This window comes from Pogoniulus pusillus, chromosome 17, assembly GCF_015220805.1.
Source record: "Pogoniulus pusillus isolate bPogPus1 chromosome 17, bPogPus1.pri, whole genome shotgun sequence".
Lineage (NCBI taxonomy): Eukaryota > Metazoa > Chordata > Aves > Piciformes > Lybiidae > Pogoniulus > Pogoniulus pusillus.
In genome coordinates this window covers 15,660,497-15,672,297 of record NC_087280.1, presented here as the reverse complement: position 1 = coordinate 15,672,297, position 11,801 = coordinate 15,660,497, and the positions used below count along the sequence as shown (strand labels likewise).

General features: G+C 51.5%; 1 protein-coding gene across 8 annotated transcripts in view; it reads left to right on the top strand.

Annotated features, from left to right (window-relative positions):
* The first annotated feature begins 644 nt into the window (after window positions 1-644).
* Window positions 645-11,801, top strand: part of PIAS1 (protein inhibitor of activated STAT 1) — a 113,043-nt gene continuing 101,886 nt past the window's right edge. For 7 of the 8 annotated variants that reach the window (XM_064157883.1, XM_064157884.1, XM_064157879.1 and 4 more), the window contains exon 1: window positions 654-986. The gene's annotated coding sequence lies outside the window, so the exon portion shown is untranslated. Of the gene's footprint in view, window positions 987-11,801 lie in introns of all 8 variants that reach the window. The other variant, XM_064157881.1, reaches the window with a different exon arrangement.

The following is an 11,801-nucleotide window of genomic DNA, read 5'->3' as shown; positions in this document are numbered from 1 at the left end:
CACCACGGCCCGTCGGGAACCGGGAGTGAGAGGGGTGGGATGCGACTTGCACGGGGATCCCGAGACGCTCTGTGGGGCGCGAGGGACCGGGGCAGGGGGCAGACACACGTCTGTGTCACCGGGAGCTGAGGGACGGTGACGCACCTTGAACCGGGGTCCCTTGACGGTTTGGCGACCAGAGGGACCAGGAGAGGGAGGTGCACATCGGACCGGGAGCTGAGAGTGGGAATGGCCCTTGCACCGGGGTCCTGGAGTGCTACGGAGCTGTGCCTAGCGGGAAGTGGGGGTGATACACATTACACAGCAGCAAACCGGGGCTGCAGGCACCGGGAGTATCCCCAGGTACCAGGAGCGATGCGCGGATAGCAGGTGTGGGCAGGCAGTCGGGGGGCCGCGGTGAGAGCCATCCGCGGGGGTCCCGCACCGCGGATCGGGCGGAATCAGTTTCTGGGACTCCCTCGCGGAGCAGCAGCAGCAGCGGTTTCGCGGCCTCAGGCGCCACCGTGTGGACATAACTGGGAGTGCAGCACCCCCAACCCTCCCGCACTGCGATGCGCGGTCTCCGGCCAGGCAAAAGCGTCACAGACTGGGTCGGGTGGGACGGGACCTTTAAAGGTAATTTAGACCAACCCCTCTGCAGTCAGGTGTGACATCCGAAACTAGAGCAGGTTGCTCAGAACCTCAATCAACCAACAGTGCTAGCAGGGGTGGGGCATCTTCCACTTCTCTGGCTAACCTGGGCCAGTATCTCACCACCTTCAGGGTCAAACATTTCTTCCTTCTTTGCAGTCTGAATTTCTCTTTTAGTTTAACCTATCACCCCTTGTCCTGTCATAACAGGCCCTTCTCAAGAGTCTGTCCCCTGCTTTCTTCTAAGCCCCATTAAGTCTTAAAAGGCCACCAGAGGGTCTCCTTGAAGCCCACTCTTCTCCGGGATGAAAAACCCCATCTCTGGAACAAAGGACTCAAGCTCTGCAAGCTGAGAGGTGAGTCACTTGAGGGAATGGGCCTCTTTGGAGCTTGTGGGGGAGCAGCTGAGCCTCTTTGCTTATTTCTCTGTGCTTTACTGACTGGGTCTTTGCTGGTTTGATGGTGGGCAGGAGGTGACACTGTGGAGAACCTTGGCCTGGGTATGGGCCTGGCTGTTGGAACAAGAGGACACAGCCTCAAGCTACACCAGGGGAAATTTAGGCTTGAGATGAGGAGAAAGTTCTTCCCTGAGAGAGTCATTGGACACTGGAATGGGCTGCCCAGGGAGGTGGTGGAGTCGCCGTCCCTGGAGCTGTTCAAGGCAGGATTGGACGTGGCACTTGGTGCCATGGTCTAGCCTTGAGCTCTATGGTAAAGGGTTGGACTCGATGATCTATGAGGTCTCTTCCAACCTTGGTGATACTGTGATAACTGCTACAGCTCAGAGGAGTTCCCACTCTTATTCCCATCCTTTGGTCAGGATTTGCATTCAGTCTCCGCTTCATTCCCAGCTCCAGTTCTCCCTATGCTGGGCTGCTTGAGCCACCTCCCTAGCAGCTCACCTGTTTGGGCACAGCAGGCATGGTGGCTGGGCTTGCCAACGTGGGTGCAAAAATGAACTACGACGTTGTATTAATATTTTCACCCTGCTTAGCTCTCATTAAAATGTACTTTGCTGAATTGAACAGGCGCCTTCAAATGACACAACGTATTAAGTGCTTAATATACTAGAAATTATGAAACTATTATAGGCAAAGTAATATGAAACAATTAGAGTGAATTAAACTTCACCAGCAGAATGAGGGAAAGGCTTCAAATTTCTTCTTCTGTGGGCTCGGTTGTTTTGGTTTATTGTTTTGGTTTATTTTTAAATTGTTATTTATTTTGTCTTAAAGCAGTTGAATGCAGTAATAGCCCCTGAAAATAAACGATCAGAGTTAGGATTTTTAAATTAGAAGGGGGGTGGGGAGGGGGGGGGTGGGGGGAAAGCCTGGAGTGTCTGCATTTGAGGCTGTGATGGATTTGGAACTGGGGGAAGCAGAAGGTCTGCTTGCTGTAGCTGATGGAGTTGTTCTTTCAGGCCAGTGGCAGAGCAGCTCCAAGGAGCTGCTCACCAGACCTTCAGCCTTGCAAAGGCTTCTCCCCATATGGCCACTGTCCTCATGCACACAAGGCTGGTGATTGGGAGGCAAGCAGACGCGGTGGTTCCCAGTGATGGAGTGGGGTCAGCACTGGGTTTTGCTGCTGCCCTGTCTTGGAGCTGGAATTCCCCTTTGCAGAGCAGCTCCACTCTTCATGAGGGTGCAAGCCCCAGAGACCCACTCTGTGTTAAAATCACAGTGACCAGATGGAGCCTGAATCTTGTTCTGAGAAGTGCTTTGAGCCATCACACTGAGGTTGGGATTGAATTGTGGTCAGCAAGGGCAGGGAGGCTGCTTTGGTCCCCCCTGCTGAGACCCCACCTGCAGTGCTGGAGCCAGCTCTGGAGTCCTCAGCACAGCAGAGGCATGGATATGTTGGAGCGGGGCCAGAGGCGGCCACAGCAATGCTGGGAGGGCTGGAAGCACTCTGCTGTGAGGCCAGGCTGAGAGAGTTGGGGTTGTGCAGCCTGGAGAAGAGAAGGCTCCAGGGAGACCTTCTGGTGGTCTTTTGGTGCTTAAATGGACCTGTAAGAAAGCTGGGGACAGGCTTTTGAGCAGGACCTGTTGTGACAGGACAAAGGGTGATGGTTTAAAATAAAAGAGGAAGACTCAGACTAAAGAGAAGGGAGAAATTGTTGTCATTGAGCATGGGGAGACCCTGGCCCAGGTTACTCAGAGAGGTGGGAGGTGTCCTATCTCAGGACCTATTCCAGGTCGGGTTGTTTGTGGCTCTGAGCAACCTGCTGTGGTTGCAGCTGTCCCTGCCGACTGCAGGGGGGTTGGGCTAGATGACCTTGCAAGACCCCTTCCCTCTCAAAATACTTCATGGGTCCGCGTTTCTCTGAGCGGCAGGGGCTTTTCTGGCAGGGAGGGGATCGCCCTGGAGCGCGGGTGGGCTCAGGGCTGGTAGCTGTCCTCGGCCGGGTCTGCAGCAGCAGTGCAGGGCTCAGGCAGGGTATTTAGTGATGTGGATGCGCGGGACCGTGCGAGACTACAGCACAGGACAGGGACCTGCTCCATCAGCCTGCAAACCTGCGCGGTGCGGAGCGGGGCCGGCTCGGGTGTGGGCTCTCTGCGCCAGCAGCGCGGCTGGACGCGGAGGGCGCCAGGAGGTGGCGCTGCCAGCACCGCTCTGCGCAGCTCGCTGGCGGTGCTCTGGCTTCGAGCAGAAGCTCTGCACAACTTAGAACCAGCCAGGGTTGGAAGGCACCACAAGGATCATCCAGTTCCAACCCCCCTGCCTACCCTAGAGAAGGCTGCCCACAGCCTCATCCAGCCTGGCCACACCTCCAGGGATGGGGCCTCAGCCACCTCCCTGGGCAACCCATCCCAGGCTCTCACCACTCTCATGCTCAACAACTTCCTCCTCACCTCCAGGCTGAACCTCCCCACCTGCAGCTTTGCTCCATTCCCCCCAGTGCTGTCACTTCCTGATAGACTAAAAAGTCCCTCCCCAGCTTTTTTGTGGCCCCCCTTCAGATACTGCAAGGCCACAAGAAGGTCACCTTGGAGCCTCCTCCTCTTCAGACTGCACAGCCCCAACTCTTTCAGTCTGTCCTCATAGCAGAGGTGCTTCAGGCCTCTAATCATCCTCCTGGCCCTTCTCTGGACATGCTTCAGCATCTCCACATCCTTCTTGTAATGGGGGCTCCAGAACTGGATGCAGTACTCCAGGTGGGGTCTCACCAGAGTGCAGCAGAGGGGGAGAATCACCTCTCTCAACCTCCTGGCCACACTTCTTTTGATGCAGCCCAGGATCTGGTTGGCCAGAAAGCAGGTCTGAGCCTGGCAGGGGCATGGGCAGCTGGCCAGGGCTGAGCCATCACTTGTCTATGAGATGGACCTGCAATGGTGAAGCTCATGAGCTCTCCCTGGAGAAGAAACCGCTTCTTGCTGTCCCCTGTGCTTCAGGGTGATGAGATGAGCCAGAGCGGCCTCACCAGTCAGTTCCTGGCTCCAAGGGTGTTTGTTTGTCCAGGCAGATGAGGGGTGCAGTTGTGACCAAAATGTGCTGTTGGCTGCCCCAGCCTCACCTGAGCAAACTCAAGGCAACTTTTCAGGGGAAGAGTTGTAGTTGTTCCAGGATCTGGCTGGCTGCAAGGGGCTGGGGATGAGGTGAGCGTCTTGTTCTTGCCTGGCTGGAGGATCCTCCTGCCTTCATCTGAAGTAGCTTATGTCAATCAGTTTAATTTGTGCCATGAATTGTGGGGCTGGTGTCCTTTGGGCTTAATCTGAGTATCACAGCATGGTCTGGGTTGGAAGGGACCTTAAGCATTGAATCAACCAGATTGGAAGAAACCTCCAAAATCATCCAGTCCAACCTAGCACCCAGCCCTAGCCAATCAACCAGACCATGGCACTAAGTGCCTCAGCCAGGCTTTGCTTGAACACCTCCAGGGACGGTGCCTCCACCACCTCCCCGGGCAGCCCATTCCAATGCCAATCACTCTCTCTGGCAACAACTTCCTCCTAACATTCAGCCTAGACCTCCCCTGGCACAACTTGAGACTGTGTCCCCTTGTTCTATTGCTGGGTGCCTGGCAGAAGAGACCAACCCCCACCTGGCTACAGCCTCTCTTCCTCTTCTGCAGGCTGAACAACCCCAGTGCCCTCAGCCTCTCATCATTGGGCTTGTGTTATATCCCTCCTGCCATGGCTGGAACATGGCTGAAACTGGGGACACCTTCTACTAGCCCAGGTTGCTTAATGCCCAGTCCAACCTAGTTTGGAGCCCCCACAGCTTCTCTGAGCAACCTGCTCCAGTGCCTCACCACCCCCATGGGGAAGAACTGCTTCCTAATGTCTAATCAAATTAGGGATCCTTACAGTCTGAAGCCATCACCCCTCACCATGTCACTCCATGCCTTTGTGACAAGTCCCTCTCCATCTCCCCTGTATCCCTCTGCAAATTCTAGAAGGCTGCTTTGAAGCCTTCTCTTCTCCAGGCTGAACAACTCCCACTCTCTCCTAGCCTGTCTTCATAGGAGACATGTTCCAACCCACAGATCTTCTTTATGGCCTCCTCTGGACCCAGTGCTAGGGACAAGTGTGAGGAGAACAGCAAGGTATGTGAAGAAGCTGCAGTGCCCACTTGTAACAGGAGCTATTGGCTTAATGAAGCTGGTGGAAGTTGGGGTGCAAGAAGACTTTCTGCAGCGTATGCAGAGTAGCTCTGCCTTGCTCACAAAATGTTTTCATGTAGCAAAGTGAACTTTGTGGGTTTCTGGGAAATTTAAAACATGTTTCCCCCTTTTTTGTTGTTGTTGTTTTTTGTTTTTTAAAGGAGAAAATGCCTTCCTTTGATCTTCTTTCTGAGGCTTAATGAAGTTGTGAGGTTTGACTTCCCCCATCATGCCTCTTGTTTTTGCTTTGCTGCCTGACCACGGCAGAGTGGCCAGATCTCCTCCCCAGAGCTCTTCACACCTCCTTACACCAGCCCAGCTTCAAAGCATGCTACAAACAAGGAAGGTCCACATCTGCCTGCATGAAGGCCAGGCTTCCACTGAAGTCCCCAAGAGCTGAACGTGCACATCCAAAGGGATAATTTGACACTAACAAATTAATTCTCATTCTTGTTCTGTGGAGGAATGAAGCTGCTGTTTGCCACAGTGCAGGTGGATTTGTTGGGGAGGGTAGTGGGTGGGAGGAATCATAGAATCAACCAGGTTGGAAGAGATCTCCAAAATCATCCAGTCCAACCTAGCACCCAGCCCTAGCCAGTCAACTAGACCATGGCACTAAGTGCCTCATCCAGCCTTTGCTTGAACACCTCCAGGGACAGTGACTCTACCACCTCCCTGGGCAGCCCATTCCAATGCCAATCACTCTCTCTGGCAACAACTTCCTTCTAGCATCCAGCCTAGACCTCCCCTGGCACAACTTGAGACTGTGTCCCCTTGTTCTATTGCTGGTTGCCTGGCAGATGAGATCAACTCCCACCTGGCTGCAGTCTCCATTCAGGTAGTTGTAGACAGCAATGAGCTCTGCCCTGAGCCTCCTCCAGGCTGCACACCCCCAGCTCCCTCAGCCTCTCCTCATAGGGCTGTGTTCTAGGCCTCTCACCAGTTCTGTCTCCCTTCTCTGGACATGTTCCAGTGTCTGTGATGGAGAAGAGACATTTTCCAGTCTATTGTGTGTTGGAGACAGCTGATGGGACAAGGGACTTTGCCCAGAGTCACTTCTTGTGTTGCAGTTTGATGGGGAGATGAGGAAGGGGGTGATGGGCACTATGCAAAGCACAGAGCTTGGAGTAGGAGTGTTGGTCCCCCTCTGCTTCTGGCCAAAGTGCCTTACAGAGGGTCTTGAAGTCCCCAAAGCCCATTTGTCCCCCTTCCCAGCATGTCTTGATGGTTAGTGCCTTATCCCAGACCCATCCTGGCTGCTACCAGTGAGCTCTGAAGCGCTGTGCCAGCTGGGAGGATATGGGCAGGCAGTGCCAAAACAGTTCTTGGATCCAATCATAGAATGGTTCCTGTTGGAAGGGACCTTTCAATCTCCTCTAGTCCACTCCTGCTGCAGTCACCAGGGACATTTGCATCTAGAAGAGGTTGCTCAGAAGCCCAGATGACCTGACCTGCAGTGGGTCCAGGGATGAGACATCTCCCACCTCTCTTGGCAACCCACAGCAGGATCTCACTACCCTCACTGTCAAAAACCTTTTCCTTCTCTCCAGTCTAAATCTCCTTCATTTACTTCAAACCAATCACCCCTTGTCCTGTCACAACAACAAGTCCTGCTCAAAAAAACCTGTCCTCATAGGCAGATCCCTCTTGGGAAGGGGTGGGAACACCTTTTGGGAAGCCTTTGTTGCTCCTGCTTGTGCTCCTGGAAGAAAGAGCGAGCAGCCTTCAGCTGCTAGGGCCATTAATGTCACCTCTCACCAGTACTACGCTTGCAAAGGAAGCTGCCAAGTGTAGCACGTTTTAATTTGCTCTTTTCCCAAGCATTCCAGGATTTATGGCTTCGCTCAGTCTGGTTACTGCTGCTTGTAGGGATGTAAAGCTCCCTCCAGAGGGTCTCTCCACACCATGAGCTGTTGTGGATCCAGTGGAGGAAGCTGATGTGCTATCCCCTGACAAGCATCCACTTAAAGAAGGGGTTTATGGTGGATTTTGCTGAAACTTGAGCTTTGAAAGCTGGAAAGGAGATTTGTCTGTTCAGTGGTTACACCTAACAGGCTTCTGTCTGAACACTGACCTGTTACTGTCTACTACAGAAAGGCAGAGTTTGAAAGAGACCTCTGGAGAGCCCAACCCACCCACTCTGTGCCTTTAAATGCTTACCTTGTTTCCAGGTAGTTTGGATTTGGGAATGGATTAATTGGGTTAAAAAAAATGAACAAACCCCAAGCAAACAAACAAAAAAATGAAGGAGACAAAAAAAGAAGCAACTTAGAGAAAAATGGATTTTCAGTGATGCCTGCACCAGGTTGAGAAGAACATCTGCAGCTTCTTGCCATCTGTAATAACTTGTCCAAAGCAAACATTACCAGTTGGTCCAGGTTTGGCTGCATACTTGCCATAAACCATTGCAAGGGCATCCAGAATAGCACAGCCCCTGGAACTACTTCTAGGATTAGGTCCTACTCCTTAAAAAAAAAAACCAACCTTGGCAAGAGCTGACTTCTCCCTAATAAAAATTCCATTTTCACAGCTCTAATCAAGTTTTCCAGAGCTCTGGTCCAAATTAGAAACTGCATGCAGGATATCTGACCCTGGAGAACAAGATGGAGCTTTTCATTTTAAGCAGTGCCAGGCTGGAAATTTCCAAGGTTCTCAATGGTTCACCTATGGCAGATCTTGGGAGAGCGTCCCAATAAATCTGTCCCTTACATGGCAAAGCTCCATCAGACCTAAACTCTTTGTCCCTTCTCACAGGTGGAAGAGTCTCCTTTGTAGGATTCTTTCAGGAGTGGCATCTCTCTTCACAGACTGGTAGATATTTCTGGGCTGGCTTCATGGCCAACCATTAATTATTATTCCATCGGGGAAGGTGGTGGAGAAAAGGGGAAATGGAGTTGAAGCCACCTTGTTTGGTGGCCATCCAGGGTGCTGCTGGTCTCCTTAATGAACCTGGCCTGCCTGGATGGCACCTCACATCTGCCAACTCTTTTGAGATCGTCCAAAATTATTACCTGAACAGCCTTGGCAGAAGATGCTGTGGCTCCTTTAGGATCCTTTCTTGAGCAGCTGTGGCAGAAGATGCTGTGGCTCCTTTAGGATCCTTTCTTGAGTAGCTGTGGCAGAAGATGCTGTGGTTCCTTTAGGATCCTTTGCTGAGTAGCTGTGGCAGAAGTTGCTGTGGTTCCTTTAGGATCCTTTCCTGAGTAGCTGTGGCAGAAGATGCTGTGGCTCCTTTAGGATCATTTCCTGAGTATCTGTGGCAGAAGATGCTGTGGTTCCTTTAGGATCCTTTGCTGAGTAGCTGTGGCAGAAGATGCTGTGGCTCCTTTAGGATCCTTTGCTGAGTAGCTGTGGCAGAAGATGCTGTGGCTCCTTTAGGATCCTTTCCTGAGTAGCTGTGGCAGAAGATGCTGTGGCTCCTTTAGGATCCTTTCCTGAGTAGCTGTGGCAGAAGTTGCTGTGGTTCCTTTAGGATCCTTTCCTGAGTAGCTGTGGCAGAAGATGCTGTGGCTCCTTTAGGATCATTTCCTGAGTATCTGTGGCAGAAGATGCTGTGATTCCTTTAGGATCCTTTGCTGAGTAGCTGTGGCAGAAGATTCTGTGGTTCCTTTAGGATCCTTTGCTGAGTAGCTTTGGCAGAAGTTGCTGTGGTTCCTTCAGGATCCTTTCCTGAGTGACCTTGGCAGAGAGATGCTGTGGTTCCTTTAGGATCCTTTCTTGAGTAGCTTTAGCAGAAGATGCTGTGGTTTCTTTAAGGATCCTTCCTCATTTGTTACTTACTTGTCCTCCTCACCAATACTAGGACATCATCAAGGTGTGACTGGTGATGATTCAGGCTTAGTCCTGCTTTCCAACCTCTCCCAATGTTGCAGCAGATTCCTGTCTTTACAAGGAGGACCCCTCAGAAACATGAGACTGTCCCTGGGAGCTTATGAAGACCAATGGTGGATCATAGAATTGTTTCAGTCTGAAAAGACCTCAAAGATCATTGAGTCTAACTGTCAACCTAACACCACCATAGCTCCTAAACCATGTCCCAAAGTGCCAGGTCCATAGGTTTCTTGAACACCTTCAGTGATGGTGACTCCATCACCTCTCTGAGCAGCTTGCTCCAATGCCTGAGACTCATGCAGGAATCTCCAACCTAAACCTCCTCTGGCACAATTTCAAGCCATTTCCTCTTGTTCTATCACAAGGGAGAAGAGACCATTCCCCTCCTGGGTCCAACCTTCTTCCAGTGTGAGCCAGAAGGAGTTCAGTGCTAAGTGCTAGAAGAAGAGAGCTTCTCCTCAAATGAACAGCAAAACAGTTTTATGTTTGATCATTTAAATTGATTTCTACTCTTGCTTTGCCATCCTTAGATCCAACTGTTCATCAGTAGCTTTGGCTGCTTTTCTGAAAGGAGGTGAGAGTGAAGTGAGGTTTGGTCTCTTCTCCCAGGTAACTAGTGATAGGATGAGAGGAAATGGCCTGAAGTTGCACCAGGGAGGTTTAGGTTGGGTATTAGGGACAATTTATTTCCTGCAAGAGTGGTCAGGCACTGGAACAGGCTGCCCATGGAGGTGGTGGAGTCACCATCCCTGTAGGCATTAAAAAATGTGTGGACATGACACTCTGGGACATGGTTTAAGGGCTGTGGTGGTGTTGGGTTAATGGTTGGACTTAAGCTTAGATGCTTTTTCCAACCCCCCCAAAATTTCAGCACTTCTCTTCCTGTGCTGAACACTCATCTCACAATATATGGAAAACAACCTATTAATCTTTAAGGGAGATGATGCAGCTAGGTGTAACCAGGGGATGAATTTCTTCTGGCTGTCACAGCACAGAGGACTCCAGCACTGGGTGTTTATTTTGTGAATGCAGAGGCAGCAGCTGATCCACACAGCACGGGTCTAGAGGAGCTTGGCCATCAGGAAACGATGGAGGAAACCACAGCCACAGTCCATCTTCACACAATCACAGCATTAACCAGGTTAGAAAAGGCCTTTGAGATCATCCAGTCTAACCTATCACCTAACACCTTCTAATTAGCTAAACCATAGCACTAAGTGCCTCATCCAGCCTCCTTTTAAACACCTCCAGGGATGGCAACTCCACCACCCCCGGGGCAGCCCATTCCAATGCCAATCACTCTTGCTGGGAAGAACTTCTTCCTAACATCCAGCTTGAACCTGCCCTGGCACAGTTTGAGGCTGTGTCCTCCTGTTCTGTCACTGGGTGCCTGGAAGAAGAGACCAACCCCACCTGGCTACAATCTCCTTCCAGGTAGCTGTAGACAGCAATGAGATCTACCCTGAGCCTCCTCTTCTCCAGGCTGCACACCCCCAGCTCCTTTCAGCCTCTCTTCACAGGGCTGTGCTTCAGCCCCCTCACCAGCTTCAGTGCCCTTCTCTGGACACAGCCAAGCACCTCCACATCTTTCTTCCAGCTTCTGTGCCCTTCTCTGGACACAGCCAAGCACCTCCACATCTTTCTTCCAGCTTTGGTGCCCTTCTCTGGACACAGCCAAGCACCTCCACATCTTTTTCCCACTTTTGTGCCCTTCTCTGGACACAGCCAAGCACCTCCACATCTTTCTTCCAGCTTCTGTGCCTTTCTCTGGACACAGCCAAGCACCTCCACATCTTTCTTCCAGCTTCTGTGCCCTTCTCTGGACACAGCCAAGCACCTCCACATCTTTCTTCCAGCTTCTGTGCCCTTCTCTGGACACAGCCAAGCACCTCCACATCTTTTTCCCACTTTTGTGCCCTTCTCTGGACACAGCCAAGCACCTCCACATCTTTCTTCCAGCTTCTGTGCCTTTCTCTGGACACAGCCAAGCACCTCCCCATCTTTTCTTAAACTGAGGGCCCCAGAACTGGACACAGTACTGAAGATGTGGCTTCCTGGGCTGAAAAGATGTAGAGAAACACTTGACCTCCCCCTCCCCACCACCACACATCTGGGTAAGGTGGCTGCTGGAGCACGTTGGAGCGCTGCGATAGGACAGGGTTACATAACACCTTTTATGAAACCCTTGGCACTGAAACCATGCAGGGAAAGAACAGATGTGGCAAATCACAACCACGTTCTGAGAGCTTGCTGAGTGAAAACAATGGACTTGAGTTAAATTGGGAAATCTTTATTTTTATATTATTCTCCCCCTCCCCTCTCCCCCTGCCCTGCCCAAATATCTCCAGGCAAAGAAATATTTGAAGGAACAGTAAAAAAGGCTGAAAGTGCAAATGGGTTTTCTCCTAAAACAACCAAGCCTAAATCTGCAAGTGGTTGGTAGCTCCAGGGGACTGCAGCAAAGATGTGGGAGGGAACAGGGGGTCCAGTCCTGCTCCTGTGACTCTTGATACCTTCAGTCAGACTTCTTGCATGCCAGGGAAGTATGATGTGGTCCTGAGGTGGTGAATCTGTCCTGATTAACAGCAATGTGTACAATTGTCCATGGTTATCCTTCCCTTTTGCTCTGTCCTAGTGAGGCCACAGCTGGAGTGCAGGGTTCAGCTCTAGGCTCCCCAGTTCAAAAGAGGCAGGGAACTGCTGGATAGAATGCAGCGGAGGCTACAAAGATGCTGAG